Genomic DNA, 9,961 nt, shown 5'->3' with positions numbered 1-9,961 from the left:
CGGACATCCGCCCAACACTTCACTTCCGCTAGTTGCAGCAGTTGCAGTACGGGAGCAGACGCCTTCACTTTTGGGGCGTTTTGATGCAGTTTGTTGTCGTATGTCGTGTCGGTGTCGAGAAGAGCGGTGGGGCTTGGGAGTTTGTGACCGGTGTTATTCGTGAACACTGGTGTGGGGCGCTGATGCAATTTTTTTTTTATAATGCCACCACCCCGAACTTTGAAGATACACGGGCCCGTAGCAGTGTATTATGCTGAATCGCGAGCTCCTTCTCTGTTGACGTCGCTTTCCTGGTACCACTCGTGGATACTGCAAGCGTTTAAACAGTGTGCACCGTCTCGCCTACATCCCCGGTGACGTACTCGACCTGTTGAAACTTATTGCTTCCGTCATTTTAGAGTACGCAAGGCAGTTATCTCGTTGTTCTGGTTTCGGTTATAAAAGCAAGGCAAAACGCTCGTAGTTCCCGCCCTCAGTACACGTTGGACATCTTCAACACTTTGACACCGGATAACTGAATGAACGAGGATTTACATTCACTTCCGAGGTTACTCTCGCCGCTTCCTCACCGTTGAGCAGCAGGATGAGCTGGCGACAAGCCGCGGATGAAAGGCTGGAGCATCAACAGCCCAAGCGCACTCGGTGCCGATGCGGGCGACGCGGGTTTCTGTCAACCGGGAGGCCAGCACAAACCGTGACCATTCCAGCTCTTCGTCATGACACGGTGTTGCAGAGAGCAGGGTAAAATACAGCTACACGGATCACCGACGCAAACGACTGCTATCTTAAATCTTGGCTTGTGATTGCGCCTTTGTAGTAGATCATCTTATTCGTTTTGCTGGAGAGACGCAAACAACGGGCGTAACAAAATCGCTTGCATATTCCGCATATCTCACAAAAGCATTTACCCTGTCACCTTGCGAAAAGCGCGAAACACGGAGTCCGCACCGTCCTAAGCTTCCCGTTTTTTACCTGCTTTAGAGCAGTTTGTACCTGCTAGTAGATATGCCTACTGAAACTGAAACAGGGCAGTGCCAGAGAGAAAGAGACAAAGTTGGGAAAGCTTGCTCGCTCTCCAATTTCTCAACTTTCAAGTGATTGTACCATAATAAATGCACCAACGCGTCTTCCAAAATAAAGAAAGAGCACTACGTTCACAACATAAAAAATGGTCTCAGTACATGCATCTGTGGGCAGGTAGGAAACCTTGCCCTAATTTATTCACGCCGCATGATTGGCGCAACAAACTCGTTGCAGGACCGAATCATCTACTCGAGCGGTGTGCGTCGCTATGCAAACGCAGTCCAACACGAAGCATAAAAAACGGCAGATTTAAGACAACAATCCGGAGTCCATTATTCAATTAAAACGACGTAATTTTGTTGAAAACGCCCGCTGCTTCTTACTCACGGTATGTGTCGGGATACTTCCACAGTTCGAAACGGAACGAGGGAAGATTTACTTTTAAAAACGCTCGCTGCGTCCTCCCGGACCAGCTGGACCGGATCAGCTGACGACGACGGGACTGTACCCGTTGAACCTCCTTCACGCAACAAACAATTTGCGCTCCGTGTTAAAAGCGTGGTTCAAACAGACCCGGAATACAAAGCACGGCACCACACACGACGAATGTTTCAGCTCTTTTTCGCATCGCCGGGTTGCACCAAACAGAACGAGATCGCCGAAGTCAACGCCGCGCTGTCGTGAACCTTGGCTTGTGGTTGCGAACTTGTGGACCCTGTGACTCCCTTCGCTTTCAAAGCACACACGACGATTACGAATGCTACTTTCCGTCTGCCAGGAACATCACAGGGGCACTTCTCCGGTCACGTCTTCACTATGTGCTCGCAAACTCCGAAGCTCTATGCGAAGCTTCTCGCGTCCCGTCAAACCAAAACAGTAGCGACGCCATGCGTACTTGCCAGATTTTCTCCGGTCAAACAAAAACAACGAAAGCCAACCGGCGCTTGCTTCCAGCGTACATCGGCGTTGCGCTTGCGCCGTGGCCAGATCGCCAGATCGCTTGCAGTTGAAGGTTGAAGCAAAAACGAAACCTACTGCAATGTCACGTGTTCACATCGAGGACACGCTTTTTATATCCATTTTAACTGTTTGGAACGAATAATTAGACCCATAACTTTATTTGTGGTGTCTAAGAAACTGTTATCAGGACCCCTAAACTAAATACAAACATGGGCGACATGAAGCGAGCCGCATTGCCATCGACCAGAAGATGGCGGCGAGCCCGGTAAGCGTGGGTTTCGCCAACGTCCTGCGACATGGCGCAATTGCTTTTGGTGCATATCTGTCTCCGAGACATGTTTCTTTCCGCGGCATTTGTCTCGACGGTCCTTTCTAAGTGTGTCCCCAAGCATTCCGGTGCTTCGATAGCCGGCAATGCCGCGGTCGTCGCCGGGGGCGATGCGTGTTTTTGAGGTCGGCTACACGGTTATGCGTGTATGACCGAACCAAAACACGTTTTTTACAACCTCGCATGATTTCTGAACGAATTATCCGTTACTCATCGTGTAAATTTATGGTAATTTGTGTAAATGGCGTGTTTTTCACCCCAAATATTCGCCAAATACACGGGACTTGCTAACAGTGTAAATGAGAGGACATGGTCCCCACAAAAGCTACATAGGAAGAGCAAGCTGTAGAGGTCGCCGCTGCCTAAATCTGTTTTTTATCACAAAATAGGTTATATGGCTGGCTCCTAGCTGTTTCCTGCTTCTCACTCCTGTAACGGAAGAACGTCACACTATACCGTTTGGTTCACGTCCTCACTGACTGAACACATGTCCTATCCAAATGCTGACTCAGTGCTAGTGTCTTTTGTGGGGTCCTATTGGCGACGTGCGGGACCGAAAGCGTCGCTGTGGTCGGCTTCCCACGATTGGTCCAATGCTGACTAGGACGTCAGCAAAGAATTTCCCTTCGACGGAAATAAGGTTTGTAAGAGCCTCACTTTTGACGGTGTTGGCAGTGTTGGTTTTAGAGCGCAATTATTTCAAGCTTCCAGCACGCTCATTACAAACACCATCGAACTTGTTGTTCGCAAGGCAAAGACGTCACCAAAGGAAGCCATACGAGGGCGCCACCAAAACATCTCGCCGCTAACTTGTATGGCGCCCGGAAGAGGTTTTGCGAATGGTGTGTTTAGCGCTCTATTCCGCGCATGCATCGAAAGGGTTCCTGAAGTGGCAACAAATGATGTCACAAATGCCGGACTGCCATGCTGTCGGATGTCGCTTTCTTGGTGGTTGGCCGTAAAAGTTCTTGCAAAAAGCACGAGCAAACGCGAGTCTCGTCGTCGTCGCAGCATCCCAACTCCTGGCTGCCGAACTTTCAGTGAGCTCTCAAGCTGGAAAGCGACCCGCAGCAGGACAGGCTGCTGACACATCCACCACCGCTGCTGGGACGCCGCCAGGATCGCGGCCGGCGACAGCATGACCCTCTCATGACGCCGTCAGGCGTTAATATAGGGACCACTTTTTCTGGACGCGGTAAACACCACACCAGTCGGAGATGCGTTCCGTACACCCCATAATAAAATATTATTACGCTCAATTTCTTTTTTTATGTCGTTTGGAGCGTAATTGCTATGTAAAGAGGACCTTTCTTATGTGCAAAAGATATGAAAGGTATTCCCTTCGTTGCTGAAAGCAGCTCGAGACTTCCGTTATTTTTTGCATTGCAAGCTCATTGTGAGGTGGCTCATCGGGAGACCTCGTTCAGCGATGTAGCCTCCTGATGATGTATGGTTTCGGCGTCTCCTTTTCTCGGACCTAATGGCCGCGTCTGCGCCAGCTTACCCCAAGAATATCTTTCGAGTAGTTGTTGTTAGTATCGCAGGGGCGGATCCAGAACTCCGTTTGGGGGGGGGGGGGGGGGGGGGGGGGCGGAAAATTTGTAAGGATACTATTCTCCCATTTTTTCTTGTGCACCGGCGGGTCCACCCATGTCAAATTGCCCCCCAAAAAGGGGGGAGGGAGGAGTCAACTTCGTTAGGGGGGGGGGGGCGACCGCCTTGTCGGCCCCCCCCCCCCTCTTGGATCCGCCCCTGTAAGTGTTGAGGAAATAGAAGGGGAAAGAGAGTCAATCGTGTACTCTCTCTGGGCGAATATGTCACTGACTTTATTTCGAGGAGAAAACACCAGCACTGTTTTCAGTGAAAGACACGGCCTTTTCCCCATTCACTCCGAGATCGTTAAGTTAACACAGAGTGACACGCACTTCTTCGGCATCATGAAGCTCGCGAAGTGTCCAATGCTTGTCGCACAGCATAAACTCTTTCAACATGACGACGCTTGCAACCGCTCATTCACTGTTGTCGTCAAGCTGATTGTTGTTTTTGTTTTCGAAAAAAAACGTTTTGTCAAGCTTACCCAAACCATTTAGGTCCTTGAATTGGACAAGGATCTGACTGGTTAGATCATTAGTTATTTCTTGTTAATTCTGAATATCCAAGCTGCAGAGAATCAGTGAGTTCGGAAAGGCATTACAAAGTAATCATCTGGATGCCGTAGTACATTTATGCACAGCGTTATGTACCCCACTGCAGACCAGGTTGGACTGCGGGTATGACAACTTCATTGCTCTTTTCTTTTTTTTGTTTTTTCTATTACTTCTAAAAGGCACGCGCTTGCTTAGATAAGCTGGCACGTTTTGTGAAACCGTGGGTACAGCGTGGAGGGTAGATGTAAGCGTCCCTCATTGAATTCAAACTCACCCACCTTTAGTCAAAGCTCACTGGTCCACGCAACGGAGCCTCAAAGCCCAGTTTGACGCGCCACGGATACGCACTGCTCAAAAATACCGAAAGCAGCAATGTTGAACGGTAAACAGCAGCATCGCGGTCGCTCCCTCCACTGCCCCTATTCTATAGCACACCAGTTGTACCTGTAATTGATGACGTATGAAACGTCCCCCATAACCCAGAACGCGCCATCTTGAAAGCGGAAAGGAAAGGAAGCGTAAGGTGGCTACGTCGCTTCCTTCGTTCTCTAAAGAAAGGAGTGAGGATGCCTTGGATTAAAAGAGCCAGTCTAAGGTAAGGTTGATTCATGATTCGTAAGTGCGCTCTCTTACAAAAGGAAAAGCACTGATCTAACGAAAGGAGTTTTCTAAGTTTGGAGGCAAATCTGGCAAATCTCACTCAAATGCGGATGTGTGAACCCAGTCTTAAAAGAATACTGAATCGAAACATGAAATATACATCTCACGTTATACAGTAAGGTCAACATGATCAACTCAATCTGCCAATGACAATCGCACGCTTGTATTTTGAATAGACGGCTATATTTTTCGTTCCAGAGAATTGATTCCAGCGAGCACTCAAAGATCAGCCATCAAAGAGCGCGATGCATAGCGGGAACTGGACCAATTGACGTCGCATACGTGACGTCAATTGTTCCAGCACGGGAAAAGCTGCTCGGGGGCTGTTATGAGCTCCGTCACTAGGCGTTGTCAACACGTTACAACCTGGTCGTTTTAAGTGTCCCCTTCCCGCTCCCCACAGGAGTTGAATAGGCCGGGAGATAAGTGAAATCCGGTACGACAGGGCTCGCGCGGACGCTGCTTGCTGTCGTAATTCCGCGGAGCAGCGCTGTTTTTAAAAGGGCCATGAAACGATTTTTCAACTGTTTCCTTCTTAAGGCCCGTTCACACTCTTGTGACCGAGTAAGACCGAGAGAGACCAGACCGGTGTTTAAACCTCTTGCGAAGTCTTAGGACCAGCTCCACTGCAGCGCATCCGGTCCTAAGACGTCGCAAGAGGATTAAAAACCGGTCTGGCCTCTCTCGGTCTTACTCAGTCGCAAAAGTGTGAGCGGGCCTTTAGATTTCCTCCTAAACTCATCAATCGCGCTGCGTTACTAAGCAGTTCGAAAGGAGGGAAAAGAGGAACTCCCCTCTTGCTCGGATCCTCGTTTGTGTACCCGGACGTAGCCCATCGCTCAAAATTCGGACAAAAATTGCGCACCCCCCCCCCCCCCTCCTCCTCTCCTCTCCTCGCTACCGGCCGTGGCTGTGGAAGCTATGCGCTCGTTGGGCCAGTCACTTTTATTTTTTGCCACTTGATCACGCTCCCTCGCGCATGCCCACGTGTAGAGGATGAGGTTAGGTATTGAAAGAGAGGCGGCTGATTGGTCCGGCAAGCTCGTAGCTCCCGCCGCACTGTCAGCTTGGGGGAGAACGGAGTATAGTTTTCTAGGAAGCGTGAAATTCTGAGTTTTTCCTATGTATTAGATTCCACCAATATTACTCGCGTTAAGGTCATCCGTGATCTAGGCGTTTTAATGGATCCTGCAATTAATTTCAATCATCACGTGACTACAATTACGAATGCTTCCTTTAGAGTGCTGGGAGCCATTACACGAGTGACACGCGATTTTTCTAAACCACTTTGTATTTTACGTTTGTTTTCTTCACTGGTGCGTGGTCGTGTTGAATATGCCTCAGTTGTCTGGAACTGTATTCGGGTGACAAATTCAGGTGTAATTGAGAGTGTTCAACGTAGGTTCGTTCGTGTTTCGTTTGGTCGTTATTTTCAACCGAATTATTTTTATAGTTATGACAGGATTTGTGAACTCGTGAAGTTGGACTCGTTGCACAACAGGAGAACAATTCGTGAACTGACATATTTGTATAAGATTGTAAATGGTATAATTGATTCCCCAGAGCTACTTAGTTACATCTACTTGCACGTTCCTCGTCAGTCTTGTAGACTTTATACTTTGTTTTACCCTACCGACTTTTACCATGCTGCACCCATGACAGGCCTACAACTGACTTATAACCATAGAACAGATTTGTGCGAATGCTAGCCTTGATATTTTTTATGAAAAGCGTAAATTTCAAAATTGTGTTGAGGCTATTGTTTTTTCCTAACGTTTCGCTTTTATCCTATTTAACCTTTTTCTACTCATTGACTCATTGATAAGCGCAACACTAAGGAGGCGTTAAGCTGTTGGTGGGTCACTGAAAACAAGAACAAATAAATAAATAAACAAATAAATAAATAAACAAGTAAATAAATAAATAAATAAGTAAATAAATAAATAGCGAGGACGGGTGTCGTATTACGTGCTTTGGGGCCGGGTGACGTGCTTTGGGTACCGCGGATGTATCACAGCGAAAAAGCGGAGAGCTTTCGAAGGAAGGGAGGCACGAAATAGTCCAATATGTTTTCAAACTTCCGTACCGAAAGTCAGTATTTCGGCTTTCTGCCCTCTTCCTTTTGGCCCACTGAACAATACGCTATTAGTAAAATCCCAATTTAAATTGATTTATTCTGCCCTAAACTTATTTCATGGCCACTTTTAAGTTCATAGGGACGTAACAACATTCGGCTTATTGCATTTAAATAATGTGTTGGTATCTTTACGAGCTAATAAAGAAATCGGTGTCTTCGTGGTGTGGCCAGAACGTGGTTGACATTTAGACGATAAGCGATAGAATTTTGTAGCAGTATCCCTTTATGTGGTCATAGCGCGAAACCGTCGACACGCTGTCCAGAGATTACACAAAAGACACGGCGTTCGCTGCATACATGTACGACAGAATTTTCTGCGGGCAGCTCCTCAAGCGTACTCGAGGAATGCTTGTTTTATACCTATATGCTTCAAAAATGTCTGCATACTGGTTTTTTTTTTTTTTTTTTTTTGTATGACCAACGCGACAGGACAATCATACACGGAAGAAACACGCATTCCCCACAGTCACGGACATGGTTCACTTGCGCCATCTATCTCCAGACGCCGGTACCCTGCAAACATTTGAATGGGAAAATTCGTTTTCTCGCCATAAAACAAAAATGAGCGCAGTTATCAAAGCGCCTCCAGGCATGATGTTCTTGATGGCCGTTGACCTCGCCTCGACACAAAAAGAGAGCTAAGAAAGAGTGGGAGGTGGTTCCAAAAGCGATTAAAATACTGCTCAGGCTGCATGGGAAATCTTGAGAGAGAGAGAGAGAGAGAGACGAACTTCGCCGTATTTAAATTAATCTAGGTAGACCCCCGAAAAAAAGTAATCGATAATTAAGAAGGCCGGGACTCTGCGCGAATCCTTTAGCCAGGTAGGTTTAACGGTAGTACCATTCAGAAAAGTTCCTGATCGCATTTTTCTCGACATACCTCCACGAGCCGCACCGAGCGACCGTACTCGGGGTCATAGGCAAGTTTTATGCTCCTCGCGCTCTTGCGGTGTTGCGCAGCGGTTATCGCGCCGGGCTTGCATTCCACTATCCTGGGGTCGAACCCACTCAAGTTCTTACTTCCTCGGGTGCGTGTCGGCGGTATTAAGGACGATTGAAGCGTGGAATTTGTGTTGTGGCGTCCTTCGGTTCTTTTCCCTACTCTCGGGGGTTTGTCAAAAAATTATGTTAAACCTTCACCAACTCGTTTGTCCCCTAACTTCATGTTACAAATCATCCTTTTTTTTTTCTTTGTGCTTTTATTACATTTATTTCCACCCACAGATTAAAACCTGTTGTAGTATTTAAATAAACTTTAATAGGCTTTTCGCAATTAAATAGGCGTCAGTGCTGAAAATTTAGAACTTTTGTCTACATATTTTGCATGGATTTTTTTTTTCATTCTTGCAAATTAGCATGAAGCCACTTGTCGCATTTCAATAGGGTGTGTTTTTAGGGTCTTCGTTTTTTGGGTTTTATATTTCTAAAAATCGAGGAGTAAACATTCGGCGCTATTCTCATACCTGACAATCCGGAAGAAATCGAGCTTTTCAAGAAGCGTTCCAGATATTCGGGTCTTTACAGGTTATATTTAGAAACAATTTATTTAAAATATTTTTCACTTTAGCGCATCGGTTTCGGTGCGTAATTATGTTTATCACTAAGAAAATTAAACAATGTACAGATAATACGCAGAAACATAGTGCTCGAGCTCACATGGTATTTCTTGTTTCTGACATGTTGAGGTTCGGCACGGCTTTTTTAAGCCCGGGTTTGGCACAACGTTTTTTATATTTTCTAAAAATCGAGGAGTAAAAATTCGGCGCTATTCTCATACCTGACAATCCGGAAGAAATCGAGCTTTTCAAGAACCATTCCAGAATTCGGGTTTACAGGTTATATTTAGAAACAATTTATTTAAAATATTTTTCACTTTAGCGCATCGATTTCGGTGCGTAATTATGTTTATCACTAAGAAAATTAAACAATGTACAGATAATACGCAGAAACATAGTGCTCGAGCTCACATGGTATTTCTTGTTTCTGACATGTTGAGGTTCGGCACGGCTTTTTTAAGCCCGGGTTCGGCACAACGTTTTTTAAGCATTTCACCCCCCCCCCCCCCCCCCGTACTCCACATCCTTTATTTCCCCACAAATGGTTGTACTTCCAAAGTACATATACTAAAATTGGAACGATACAGAGAAGATTAGCATGGCCCCTGCGCAAGGATGACACGCAAAATCGTGAAGCGTTCCACATTTTTAAGGCCCGGCCAGGATGATTCAGTCTAGTCGCCACTCCTTCTACTATCCCCCTCCCTTCTTTCACCCTTGTCTCCTCCTTCTTTTCACTCTTCTCATTTCTCTTCTTTCCTTTTCAACTTCGTTGGCGGCAAGGGCTAACCTTGGGTGGTGACAGATACTCTCGTCCAGATCCACACTTGGTTATAGTTTCTGGGTAGCGCTAATAGAGTAATGCTTCCAGCAAAGCCATATTTGTTATGGGGTATTACGTATTCCCTCGTTGGGCTCCGTGGTGGGTGGCGCGCCACAGATTCCGAAAACCCTTTGCCTTTTTATGGCGCCCCTCTCTTCTCAACCCCGAGCAGAGCGACCCCCGAAAAGGGTTCGCCCCGCTCCCCTTACTTTTGAAAAAGCTAATGAACCTGAAAAATATCCTCGATTTCTTGTAGTACACTCCGCAAGTGACACTGTGCATTTGTCAAAAGTTTCTCCCTTTGTGATTGCAAAGCATCTAGAGCAA

At 46.7% G+C, this 9,961-nt stretch overlaps 1 non-coding gene across 1 annotated transcript; it reads left to right on the top strand.

The window, feature by feature from the left end:
• The first annotated feature begins 9,358 nt into the window (after nucleotides 1–9,358).
• LOC121836208 lies at nucleotides 9,359–9,461 on the top strand. Its single transcript, XR_006077842.1, has one exon. It is a non-coding gene; the product is annotated as a U6 spliceosomal RNA (small nuclear RNA).
• Nucleotides 9,462–9,961: the final 500 nt, after the last annotated feature.

Source organism: Ixodes scapularis, unplaced genomic scaffold (assembly GCF_016920785.2).
Source record: "Ixodes scapularis isolate PalLabHiFi unplaced genomic scaffold, ASM1692078v2 PGA_scaffold1__304_contigs__length_218370807, whole genome shotgun sequence".
NCBI lineage: Eukaryota > Metazoa > Arthropoda > Arachnida > Ixodida > Ixodidae > Ixodes > Ixodes scapularis.
The sequence above is the reverse complement of the archived record's forward strand: the minus strand, read 5'-3'. Positions and strand labels throughout refer to the sequence as shown.